Below are 14,234 nucleotides of genomic sequence, written 5' to 3' on the forward strand. Positions count from 1 at the left end.
GTTAAGGAAATTCTAGGACATATTTTAAAGGACATAACATGCTAGGAGAAGTTTATAGTATGTCAGAGGAAAGGAGTAGGAAAGGATTAGGAGACACTAATCTTGGGAGAAGTCTTAATACTTAAATCTAAGTAGGCTAAGTGAATATAAAACTTTACATTATTTAGAGTTCATTTCAACCCTAAAAGGCTGGATCTAAGTGACCTATTAAGAAGGAAAAATGACTGTGTCTGCAGTCAGCTGGTCTATGTCTTCACATAGCTCTGAATTTAATGGGAAATGCAAACTTTCAGTACTTCTAGAAATGGAGTCAGTGATATGTTTTCAACCAGACAGTGAAAGGCATTTTGAATTTTGGGTCTTCTCCCTAAGTCATCACTAACCAACTTCTAGACCAATTCACAAACCTTAGCCTTTCTCAACAACTAATATAGTCACATGAAACTGAGAAAGACAGAAAGCTTGGTCCTTATTATTATTTTGTGTCCAGCTGCAGATCTAATCCTTCATGGATTGGCCATGGTCCACAATTTGTGAATACAACTGTTGTCTCACAAGTTCAATTAATTTTTATTTTCTTCATTATCTCAAAGTTTATATTCATCCTTATTATTATTTTTGAACTTTTTGTAATATGTGAATGTTAGGGTGGGTTTAGTTCTGTCACTTTATTATGTTATGATTGTTAATAATTAATTCCACTTAAGATTAAATTTGTAATTAATAATTGGCTCATTTTACTATCTGTACATTTTACTAATACACTTATGTTTCACTCCAAGCTTTCTGGAGTAAGACACTATGTATTCTTGATGAACCTCCACTAAGTCTAGAATGATTTACATATGGACAGTAAAAGGTATATATACTGTGGCTACTTTTAATACCCCTCTGCTAAGTAAACTGATTCCCAGGAATCTATGGAAGTAGAGGTAGAATAAGTTCAAGATACATTCAAATGTCTTGGTTATCATGAAGACAGTTCTTACTTGGGATGTAAATTATTTTAACACTACATTCAATACAGTTTTCTATTGTTGTTTCTTTTTATAGCTATACCCTATCATTTTGTGCAAGTTGTCAATGACACATCTGTTAAAGGTTGCAAAAGTCTTGCGGAATATTCATGTGACTGATGGATTGGATCCCTGCTTTCATTCACTTTCTGAAGAGCCAGGCTAAACTCTGCTATACACGAAGGCCACAAATAAAATTTGAGGTATTTATGTAAGGATCACATTTTATCCAGCTCAGATTGTCTATGCTTTTATTCTTCAAGAATTTAATTTAAATTCATTTCTACATTTTGAGATTGAGCAAGCTCTACCTTGTTAATACGTATTTTCTCACTTCATGAGAGAGGCTGTGATCCTTCTTCAACTGCCAACCCTGCTCCAAATCTGAAGGGATGGATATGCATGCAACCAGCTAAGTGTGGTCTTTATGCTGCCTGGCATCAACACAATCAGATGTGGACATGTGACTGAAGGAAAGAAAAATGCGGATTTCAGACTAGAACTGAAAAAAATGTGTTTTGCTGTAGTGACCAGGGAAAAGGACAATTACTGGGAGCAAGCCTGGAAAAAGTACAATAGTGTACAATAAGCTGAGACAGAAATCCCAAACGTAAGATTTACATGTGGTCAAATACAGAAGAAAATTGTACCTCTTTGTGATAGCTGCTTAACTGAAAAGGCAGAAACTGGGACCTCTTCAGGTACCACTAAGGAGAAGTGTGGTGATTCTGTGAAGATGTTCTGTTACTGTGTGACAGGTTTGAAAGGTAGTCTTTTAAAGGCAAGGAATCCATCAAATTAATTTTTCAAGGGATTATTGATCATAATGCAAGGAAGGGGTATGATCTCAGTTCTTCTTAGTTCTATAGTAAGTCTTAGACATCTTCTTTCAGAAAAAAACTGACTGAGTTTCTTCTGAGCCATGATATGTCTCTTTTTGTGGTATTCTAGATGGGGAGAATTTCCTCTGGCTTTCTTTTGTTATTTTCTCCTTTACTTATTCCACTATTCCCTGCAAGCTCTATTAAGAAAAGGTGAAAGAGGCACCAATCTTGGTCTTGATTGTGAAGTTCTTCCACAATAAGGAAAAATCTAAGAAAATACAGAAAGAAAAAAGGAAAATAATAAGGAAGGAACAAGGAAAAAAGGAAAACAATAAGGAAAGAAATTAGGAGAAAGAGAAAGTATGTAATATTCAGGGAAGAGTGTAGGAGACCTCTCCTGATAAATCTTAAAAGAAGAAAGGAAAGCATTCTAATTCAACTTCTTGATTATTCTGAAATCTCAGATTTTATGGCTAATAACCTTAATGTATTAAGCACAAAGCCAATTAAAAATTTCAGAATTTAAAAGAGATTCAGAAGTTAAAAGCAGTTTTCTGCAGCATGAAAATTAACAGCTTCCAAATAAACTGAACTGTCTTGAAAGGTTGTTTGCAGGGGCATACCTTTTTTTTTTTCTTTTTTATTGTGCAGCATGACTCCTTAATTTAGTCCTGTCAGTGTATTCCCCTTTGTATTCATTATGCAGGTTCCTAACAATTTTTCTTTTTAAATCTAGTATTCATCAGGTGTTTTCCTCAGTGATACTGAAATGTAATAAACAAAAGCAACTCACAAGGTTATTTGTTACCACTCCTATGTTAATGAGCTGAGCATTGTCCCAATTCCATATGGAAGAATTTCTTCTGCTACAAAGGTGAACCATAGATTCTGAGGACAGCCCATGGTGATTTATCCTAAGCCTCACAACAAGAGTAAGCACAGTCTTCTCTGATAAACAGTTTTGATGATAGTTATCCAGCATTACTGTTCATGCAAGTAAGTATTTCCATTCCCATATGAGATACTTGTAAAAAAAAAAATAAACGCTCTTTTTTATTATTTTCTCAAAAAAACCACTTATTTTACTTTTTTGAACTGGTTTATTGGTTTTTGAACTCTTATAGTTTAAATGGTGCAGTAAGAAACAGAAAACGTTAAAGTTGTTAGGATGTCATTACTAACAAGTTCTAATTCCTTACAGTTCAATCTGTTTATTAATTTATATTTATTACTATAAATGTTCATGTGTCTGTGCCCTTAAGAATCTTTGATCTAAAGCAGAGGTAGCTGAAAGAAATTCAGCATGAGAAACTTCCAGCAAGGAAAACTAGATTTGTTTCTTTCATAAGGAAGAAAGTCCATTTGCAATAGCCTTACTTTATTCATAAATCAACAGTAGACAATACAAAAAAGTAAAGGTATTTATCTTCAGAAAATACAAGGTCATGGAAAAAAAATAAAGAAAAACAGTTCTAATTTTATACTGTCTTATCAAACTGTGTATGTGTTTGTGTTAGTCTTCAGTGTCTCCCAGATAGCATACAAGTATAGGAAAGTGAAGAAGGATCTTGAAATTTTAATTCATGACCTGAAGTATAAATTGGTACATAGGAGACAGAACAGGATAATTCAGAAATGGAATATTAATTGAAGAGGAATATCTTGCTCTGGAAAGAAAGGAAGGAATATAGAAATAGCTGCTGCTTCATATATGAGAGATGTATACACTTGTTCTCAGCTACATCACAGAGAGAAACTGAAAATATCTGATAATACCTTACATTGCCAACCTTAGGTATCAGATGGGGCTTTTCATGCACAAATGCAAAGTCATTCAGAGCACAGGCTTCAACATAAAAGTAAATCAAAACATCTGTTTGGAGGGAGATGCTGTGGGACTCGGTGGAATTCAGTGCCTAATCACTGCCATTGAATTTAGCATTTTAGGTGCTGTACAGAAGGATCTCTTGCTGCCCCTCCAAAAGGATGAGAACAGTGCACTGTTTCCAAGTCATATCTCCAGCCTCATATAGATATCTCAAAACCTGACATGTCTAAAATGAGCTAGATGTCTTGTGAACCCCTGCTTCGCTATAGGAGAAGTAGAAAAAAAGGAAAAGGTCTCCCCACATCTACCATGGAGGGACCTTTAATAATGCTGAATAGAAGATGACGTGGATGAGGATGGCCAAGACGTGATGGACTTCAAAACTTTTAGGACAATAAGGAGAATGAACAAAAAAAAGTAAAATAATGGATCTAGGAAAAATTACTTCACTTGCCTTGGAAAACTGGTTGATGAGCTCTTCTGTGAAGCAGCTTCAACACAAAATAATAGTGAAGATGATGATGATGATGATGATGATGATGATGATGATGATGATGACAATAATATTTCTTTAAGGGAATGCCAGTTCCAGAAGGTTCAGATGCAACCAATTCAATTAAGAAAGAAAGATAGAAGGAATAACCAGAGATCAACTTGGCCAATGCATAAATGATCTTCATTTACTTCATATAAAGGAGTGGAGATTAGGAAGGATGAAGACAGAAATTCAGCATAAATTTACATGAATAAAATCAAGAAAGTGAAGGCACTCTGTTCAAGATGGTGTCAGCAAAGGACGTCAAGAATATGTAATAAAATATTGTCAGTGTATATTGTAGAGAAAGAAGAAAATAGAGGATCATGTTTCTTCTTCCCAGAGAAGGAAAATTATTGGTTGATGGTACTGAGAAAGCCAAGGTATTTAATGCCATTTTGCACTAGTTTTCACCAAAATGGTCAACTATGACCAGATGGCTGAAACAATTAGAAACACTGATGTAAGAATAAAGCCTGAGCCCACAGTAGTTAAAGAACAGATTAAAGTGTATTTATACGAATTAGATGTTTTCAGATCACCTAGAGTGATAAGCTGAATGGCTAATGAGATCCTCAAGTCGTTAGCAATTACCTTACAGACTTCATCTAAGAAAAATGCAGACCTACAAATGTCCAATAAAAAAGGGAGAACATTGAAATTATTTTCTTTATAACTTCACAATTCACTTCTTCTTCTCAGGTTGTTGTTCTCCATTCCTTTCTCCCAGATCATCAATTACCCCTCTGCTGTGTGTGTTGTTCATTAGTATGAATCTAAATGGATCTTAATTAACCAAAAGATGTAAAGGTTTAAGAACTGATTGTGTCCAAGTATACAGAAATGTGCTTGTGTCTCAACCCTCACCAAAAGTTTCAGTTGTTCCAGGTTATAATAACATTTTAAAGAAGTAATATAGGTATAAAGATTACATGTACAATAGAGAAAGAACAGTATATTCACATTTTAGTTGTTCTGTTTCCCAGACTCAAGTCTCACTTAATCTCAGCCACCAGCTAATGAGCGGGAGGAGTAAAGCAAGGTGACACACCACCTCTGCACACTGCTACGGAAAGTTAATCTGTGGGTGGGCAGAGTTGGGCACAATTTTGTCTTAAATTGCTGATGCCAGAACTCATCTGCCAGAGCCTGAAATGACTTCCCCCAAGGTGCAAAGCAATGTATTATCAGCTTTTGGAATGATTCATTCTTCTGAATTCTTTTAGACATGAATCTGGCTGTAAAGGAAGGCTGATTAGTCAATTCCTCCCTGCACCAAGTTCAGGTTTTGCCCACAGTTGAATACAGACAGGGAAGTGACTAACTTGACATTTTTCTTTTACAGACAGTTGCTGGGGTATAATTGGTGAGGGAGAAAATGAACAGTCATCTATAATTTGTAAAGTCTTGAGGCTGGCAAAAAAAGGGGGGGGGGGGGGGGAATCAATCTAGGGAAAGCAGGAGAAACTGCAAGGCAATGGAAAATTGGGGGAGAATTGGAAAATACTCACTTTAAAAGTAAGGGAGAAACAAAGTTGTGGAGAAACTGGAAAAAACAAATGCAAGGGAAACAAGGTGAGATTTACTGAAATGTGCTATCATTGCTCTTTAAAGTTAAGTAATTGAGAAGAAAAGTCTTTGGGTACATATATACACAAAAGTAGAGAGACAGCAGAACTAACTAGAAGCTCAGCTGGGAGATCTTTAAGTACATAAATATTTTTTTAAGACCAAGTTACTAACAGTTTGCCTCTCACTGAGGATTTTTGGCTCAGGCACAGTGTTGTACTGTGGCAGTTGCCTACCTTACTGCTTTCATCTGACCAATTAGCTCACACAAATGAGACTTTGGGTACCATTGCTTTCTTGGAACAACTTTGCAATAGCCTTTGAGAGAAATTTTCACTGAGGCTCCTGATGACTAGTGCAGCATCATGTAGACAGACTGTCATAAAGCAGGTAATTGAATGTAATTTGCCACATCCTCAGCCAAGTCAGATCCTGCTGAATCATTTTCTCTTCTTTTAGGGCTGAAAGAAGATAAGCTTTGACTGCAATGGTAATTTCAATAGTACCTGCGCATACTTGCATACACAGTACTGTTGTGGGTCAACCCCCATAAGCAGCTAAGCCCCACCCAGCCACTAACTCACTCACTCCCCCTACAGTGGGATGGGGAGAGAATCAGAAGGGTAAAAGTGAGAAAACTTGTGGGTTGAGATAAAGACAGTTTAACAGGTAAAGCAAAAGCTGCACATGCAAATAAAGCAAAACAAGGAATTAATTCACCACTTCCCATCAGCAGGCAGGTGTTCAGCCATCTCCAGGAAAGCAGGGCTCCATCATGTGTAACAGTTACTTGGGAAGACAAACACAGTAACTCTGAATGTCCCCCCCTTTCCTTCTTCTTCCCCCCAGCTTTATATCCTGCACATGACATCATATGGTCTGGCATATCCCTTTGATTAGTTGGGGTCAGCTGTCCCAGCTGTGTCCCCTCCCAAACTCGTGTGCACCCCCAGCCTACTCACTGGTGGGGTGGGAAGCAGAAAAGGCCTTGACTCTGTGTAAGCACTGCTCAGCACTAACGAAAACATCTCGGCATTATCGACACTGTTTCCAGCACAAATACAAAACATAGCAGCATACAAGCCACTATGAAGAAAATTAGCTCTCTTCTAGCCAAAATCAGTACAAGTACCTATATATTGTATCTGCATAGTAAGTCGCTTTATTTTCATTATGTGTAAAATGAGGTAAACTAGTAATTGCAACCTATCTGCTTTAGATTTACTTCAGGAAAAATGTATAATCATACATTCATAATCATTATCCATTTAGGATGTTCAGAAAATATAACCCCTAGATGTGATGGTGATGATCTGTAATCAATTTATAATTAAGATCTTACCTTATTTACCCTACTGGATACTGTCTTGGACAAATTCCTCTGGCTGAGCCTGCTCGAGCAGATGGTTTGGACTAGATGATCTCCAAGCATCCCTTTCTGCCTCAGTGATTCTGTTACTATAACTAGATCTGCGTCCCAGCTGTAACAAGCACTATCTACTAAAAAAGGATGCAAAGGAAACATAAATCTTTCTTTTCTCTTTTACTTTATTCCCACTCCTTCCAAAGTTGTCTTCTACTGTGTCTCCTGGCCACCTCTCCCATTGCAGCTCAGTAATAATGTGGGGTTTTAATGCATTACTTTTTTTTAATCCACTACTTTTTTTTTCCTTCAAACTGGGATGAAGCACACACTGTGACATAAATTTTACACTATATGGAGCTGAACTTTCTTGAAGTTAAGGCATATTTGAATCCAGGCTTTTGACAGATATTTTGGAGGGGGAGGTCTGCAGGCTAGAGTCAAACAAGCAAAAAAAGACAAGGAATGGACACATTGAAGACAAATTACTACTGTGTCCTTTCATAAAGGCAAAAGAAAATCTCTTCAATGTTTTTATCAATGCTTGGACACAGGAGTTGAGTGCACACTAAGGACATTTGCCAATGATACTAAATTAGGAGAAGCTGTTAATTCCCTCAAGGGTAGAGAGTCCTTACAGAGAGATTTTGATAGATTAGAGTGCTGGGCAATCACCAACGGTATGAAATTTAACAGGAACAAATGCTGGATTCTGCACACGGGATGGTGTAAACCTGGATATACGGCAAAAGTGGTAGACAAGAGGCTGAAGTGCAGCCCTGCAGAAAGGGATCTGCGGGTTTTGGTTGATGGTAAGCTCAGTATGAGTCAACAGTGTGTCCTGGTGGCCAAAAGGGCCAAGAACATCCTGGCGTGCATTAAGCACAGTATAGCTAACCAGTTGTATTGGTTTTGTTTGGCAAGGTTTTGGTAGCGGGGGAGGGGGTTACAGGGGTGGCTTCTGTAAGAAGCTGCTGGAAGCTTCCCCTGTGTTCGAGAGAGAGAGAGCCCAACTAGCTGGCTCTAAGACGGACCTGCCGCTGGCCAAGGCCGAGCCAATCAGTGATAGTGGTAACGCCTCTGTGATAACATTTTTAAGAAGGGAAAAAAGTTGGGATGGGGAGAAACTGCCGCCGGAGTGAGGAGTGAGAACATGTAAGAGAAACAAGCCTGCGGACACCAAGGTCAGTGAAGAAGGAGGGGGAGGAGATGCTCCAGGCGCCGGAGCAGAGATTCCCCTGCAGCCCATGGGGAAGACCCTGGTGAGGCAGGCTGTCCCCCTGCAGTCCAGGGAGGTCCACGGTGGAGCAGATCTCCACCTGTAGCCCGTGGAGGACCCCACGCCGGAGCAGGTGGGTTCCCGAAGGAGGCTGTGACCCCGTGGGAACCCCGCGCTGGAGCAGGCTCCTGGCAGGACCTGTGGCCCTGTGGAGAGAGGAGCCCACGGAGCAGGTTTTCTGGCAGGACTTGTGACCCCGTGGGGGACCCGCACTGGAGCAGTGTGCTCCTGAAGGACTGCACACCGTGGAATGGACCCATGCTGGAGCAGTTCGTGAAGAACTGCGGCCCGTGGGAATGGCCCACGTTGGAGGAGTTCATGGAGGACTGTCTCCCGTGGGTGGGACCCCACGCTGGAGCAGGGGAAGAGTGTGATCAGCCCTTGTCCTGAGGAGGTGAAGCGGCAGAAAATAACGTGTGATGACCATAAACCCCATCCCTGTCCCCTTGTGCCGCTGGGGGGGCTTGGTGGTGAAATCCGGGAGGGTAGTTGTGCCCGGGAAGAACAGAGGGGTGGTGGGAAGGTGTTCTGAGATTTCATTTTACTTCTCATTACCTTGCTCTGGTTGATTTGTAATAAATTGAGCTAATTTTGCAAATTGAGTCTGTTTTGCCCGTGACGGTAATAGTGAATGATCTCTCCTGTCCTTATCTCGACCCGCGAGCCTTTTGTTATATTTTCTCTCCCCTATCCAGCTGAGGATGGGGGAGTGATAGAACGGCTTTGGTGGGCACCTGGTGTTCAGCCAGGGTTAACCCATCACACCAGTTGAAAGCAGTTATTGTCCCACTAAACTCAGCCAAGGTGCAGCCTCACCTTGAGTACTGTATGCAGTTTTGGGCTCCACAATATGATATAAAAACATTAGAATGTGTCCAAAGAAGGGCAGCAACAATAGATCTATGGTTTAACTTTAGATAAATGGTTTAACTTTTCTGTTGCCCTGTGTGAAGTCAGGTGTTGGGTGTGATTATCGTGGGACCCTTCCAACTCAGGAAATTCTGTGTTGCTATGAAAAATGTTTCACATTTTTAGGTTTTAGCATTCATACTTTGGTAGTAAACTGGTCTCCAGTCTGATGTTTGTGAGCCTTCATCTTCAGATCTTCATTATTTGAGGTGTGGTGGCATAAGCCAAAGTTATCAAGTCATTATCTTCCAGCTGAGACATCTTGACTGAAAATTCATATACTTATGAAACACTCCACTTTCAAAATAATATATATTGATCTGCTATAATACTGACTTTGTATGGCTGATATGCTATACCTCAAAAATGTAATATCCATTAATAAATATTGACATTTTAAGTTGCAATGGCCACCTAGTGAGATTTGGATCATTTTGCATTTCACCAGAATATCTTAATATATAATAAGATGTCAAATTTCCATAATTTCTCTCTTTATTTTTTTTATGAGAAATATAATTCAGTGGGTTTTGTCATGAAAAATAAACTTAGCCAATTACTTGAATTAGAAGCTTTTCACTTTTCCTATGATTATTCATGGTTTCCAGAGTCAGCCAGGGTTTGTCTTTGTGGTTGAGAAAGAGGACAGAAAGCAACGATTATAGTCACATATCTAATTCAGTTTACAGTAGAGATTTCTGTATTTTCTACCTCTGCATCTACCTGAGGCCTTTCTCCTGCTGAGCCAGAAGTGACGACAGTTAAACAGCTTGGGCTTACAAAATTAAATAAGTGGTTTTGAGCTGAAAGTAATTTCCTCATCTCCCAATTACTGCTAGGCTTTATCAAATGCAGATTGTCAAATGGTTTCAGTTTGGCTAAAATTAGACTGCTACTTTAGTAAGTTCTCAGCACAAGAAGATCAACTTTCAAAACCTCGGTTCCTCAGTACTAATTGCAAATGTTGCCCTTAAAATTCACAATTGTCATAGAATCAGTGACCTTCTATGGTTCTGTCTAGATAGAGTTTTGCAATGGAGAACCTAACATGCTCCATCTACAAATTAAAGAAATGCAAGTCTGCTCTGTCTCTGAGACAGAGCCTTGTGAACATAACTAGTGAGGTGCTAGTCCAAGCTAGTAATCCCTCCTGAGATCTTTAGAACTGAACTCTATAGCACATTCAAAGGAAGAGTGGAATTTTGTGGATAGCAAATTGTGTACTATAGTGGAGTTAAGACATAGTTAAATATTGTATAAAAAATTACTTTTATGTTCATAGATCTGCTGCTTTGTGTACATCAGTAGCAAAACTACCTCATCCAATGATAAGCAATGAAAATATCATCAGTTCCTGTATTTATGGTTCTGATCTTAATACTTTACTGATAGTTACAAGATAACTCATAAATGTGACAAACTGAAGCTACAAACATGTTGTTCAATATAGTATTTTATTTATCATGAAAGAAATCTATCCGTATAAATACTTCCTCCTTTCTGAAATTCATCAAAAGTTATTCAGTAATTTAATATTACCATAAAAAAATGGAAAAGCATAACAATGATTTAGACAACTATTCATAATGTGAATAGGACATTCTGCCCCAATTCACTGCATAGCTAATAGAGAAGATCTCCTCTAAGGAGTGATTTTCTACCAGTCTTAGCCTTGCCTTACCTCTTACGGAAGCTTACCTTTGTCCACAGACTACGAAAATGCTTCTTTTCTATGTCAAAGACAGCCTATCTTATGCTAATCAGCCAGATAAAGACAGTGAAGCTGGTTATCGTACACTGTGCCAGTCTTCTGAAAAGAGAGTTCAAAACCTCTTTAAGAAAGTTCACAATAAGTATATACCAATTCAATAATGTATAAGTGAGGGTTTTCTGAGACCATCCTCAGTAACTATGTGCTTCAACATTTAACTTCCTTAGTGGAATTTAACCTCTCAATACCTTCAAGGTCAGGGTCTAATTGCCTGTTGATCCATAAATACATCTCAGAAGTCAGAGACCTCAGAATCTCAGCAGGTAACATGTAATCAGAAGGCTGAATGTTAGACAGCCTCAGACACATTTGTACAGTATAATAACTGAAAGGAGTTCAAATCTACTAAAAATATTTTAATGTTGGGGCTGCTATTAGTAAAAGCTAAAGTAAATCTTGAACAGTAACCCTCCTTTAACAGTGTAAACACACAAGGATAAAGAGCTTTATAGGGAAAAAAAAAAAAAATGAAAAGTAGGGTGAAGCAAAGAAAACATTCCTTCCAAGAATAGTGTCATTTCCAGCAGGAATGTAACAATAAAAATCATATTTTGCACACAAAGACAACTTGCCTGTGGCTATTACTTTATGTAAGTACATTTTATGAAAGATAAATGCAATAGTTACAATCCTAAGAGACTGAGAAACCTGCAAGTAACCCTCCATTCAATCTTGCCTAGAAAGTCATCCCTTTAAGCAGAGTTGGCAGAAAATGAGTCAATAAAATCTTAGTATGTGACATTTAATCCCCGGCATAGACCACAATATTGCGATCACTTACAACTCTTTCTTACTGATGAGTTACTAGAATAGCTTTGCAGAAGTGTCTTCTTACTTCTTTTTGTACTGGGAAAATCATTCTGTGCCAACCTCACATGGGCTGATGTCATGGTATATCTCTAAAGATATCAGAAACTTGTATAGCAGCTCTTTAGCTACTTACCATGTCAGAATGATTAGTTATGCTGGATTTCAAATGATTCAGCAATAAACCACATACTGTAATTCCAGTTATATTATTTTTTTTTACAGCTTTTTGCAAGTTAATGAAAATGTGATTATTTTCAAACATAAAAAGTCTTTGCAGTGAGACTTCGGCATTTTCTATTCCAGCAGGAAGGGATGTTTTGCTTCATGATATGGCTTTGCCAGACAGGAAGATTATTGTCTGAGTCATTTCAAAGAGACATCAGCATTTCCAAACCAGAATAGGGCAAACAAGGGTGCAGTGTCAGGAAAGACTAATCAGGTTGTTTGCATAAATAAATAGCAGTTAATGTGGTGAAGAGGTTATTGAATCTGATTGATCACATGAATGGATTTGGACCATAATGGCACTAAGGTTTCTCTAGGTTAATAATCTATTTCAAAAACACAGCAGAGCCTTCAGCTAGGAGTCATCTGAACAGAGGCCTGATCTGTCAGCTGAATTGGGTAGATGGAAAAAAATCGAGCTGATGTTGCAGGTAGGCTATCAGTTATGCTGCAAGTAAGGTCTCTGTTTTCAATTATTTTATTTTAGCCTTGTTAAAAAATTGAAAAATAGGATAGTAGATGTTCTTATAAATAGTGCCCATATTTGTAAATTGAAAAATGTGCTGTTAACACGTTAAGATTTTCCCAGTGTGATTTTAGCCTGTGTCATCCAGAAGCCTCTGAAACAAGTTGTATGTATTTGCCAGGAGTCAGTGCATCAGCAAAGGATGTTTTGTCAGCAGACATTTTGATGTGAACATCTCATTTCAGAAGTCAGGGGAGTTTAATTGTATAGAGACAGAACTCTCTGCTTTGTCTGACTCAGCACTTCAAAGAACAAAAGAGAAGTTTAATTTATTAGTACAGCTGTAGAGACTGGGCTCCAAATATGTATTTGTCTGGGTATTTAAAGACTTACAAGATGTTTTTCCACCTATCCTTCTGAGCCATTTTGGTAGCTGCTAACATAAGTCTCTGTAAGGGTGAAGTGAACATAAGCATGGAAAGCTCTGTGACATATGGCAAAGCAGTAGGGAAGTAACCTGTACCTTGAGAGTCTGAAAGCCTATGTCATAGTGGCATAATAGAGCAGAATTTATACCTATTAGTCAGTTAATCTGTTTTTCAGTTTATTCCCAGTGACATAAAGCATTTGCAAGTTTTAGGGAAGGATTTTTGAAAAGTTCTACCCAGAACCCACAGGTCAGAGAGATGTGTTTCACTTCCATACATTCACTTATCTAATCCAACACACATTTAAGCTGCCTAATCCATCACCCTTTGTCACTCCTTCACTGGTTTCACTGTAAGTAAAGAGAAACTCAAATCACATAATACAGTATCTATTAAATCTTAAAAACGTACACACAAAAATTTGATTGTACGGGTGCACTCTTAATTCACAGAGTATACGTCATTCATTCAAAATCTATTTCTCCAGATTCTTAATGGTAAAAACTCTCATCATATGATTTTATTACAAAACTCATTAAAGACAGTGGAAGATAGACTGGGCCCGTAGACAGCTCTCCTAATTATCATTATGTATTTTAGCTCATTGGTTTGTTGGGGTCTTTTTAGAACAGGCAAATTCCAAGCAATGAGGCATCTTGGTGTTGTGGCGTTGCACTAACTGGATGTAATATTATTTGGTTTTTCATTGCACTACCCTTTGGAGGTGAATACTTTTTAGGCCTACTTATAAATTGCAGTCTGTCTTGGCCATATCTAAGGATAACAAAGGCTAGAACATTTGACAAATACACATGCTGTTTCCATTAATTTGTATAGCTTCAGAACACTCCCATGGAAAGCAAAAGAGCTCCATATATATCCTTTTTGAGGTAGTCAGAGTGTCACTAGAAATAACATAATGAAGTTAATTTTCTAATCACTGTGACATATGTATAAGGCATAGCAATTGATATTGTCAGACATTTCAGTGGAAATATATGTCAATTAAATTCACCAGGTATAGATGAGAAACCACCATTGATGTTAAAGCTCTTGGAAACATTTACTGTCATCCTAATTGCACTGGTGAATTTGAAAAATATAATCTGTAAGATCTGTACTTAAAATTGATGAAGTTTGTTTAACTGTTTAGCAGATTATGTTTTTTAAGATTACTTTTAGGTAAGAAGTACCATTTAAAAAAAAAGAGC

This window comes from Accipiter gentilis, chromosome 21 (genome assembly GCF_929443795.1).
Source record: "Accipiter gentilis chromosome 21, bAccGen1.1, whole genome shotgun sequence".
NCBI classification, from domain to species: Eukaryota; Metazoa; Chordata; class Aves; order Accipitriformes; family Accipitridae; genus Astur; species Astur gentilis.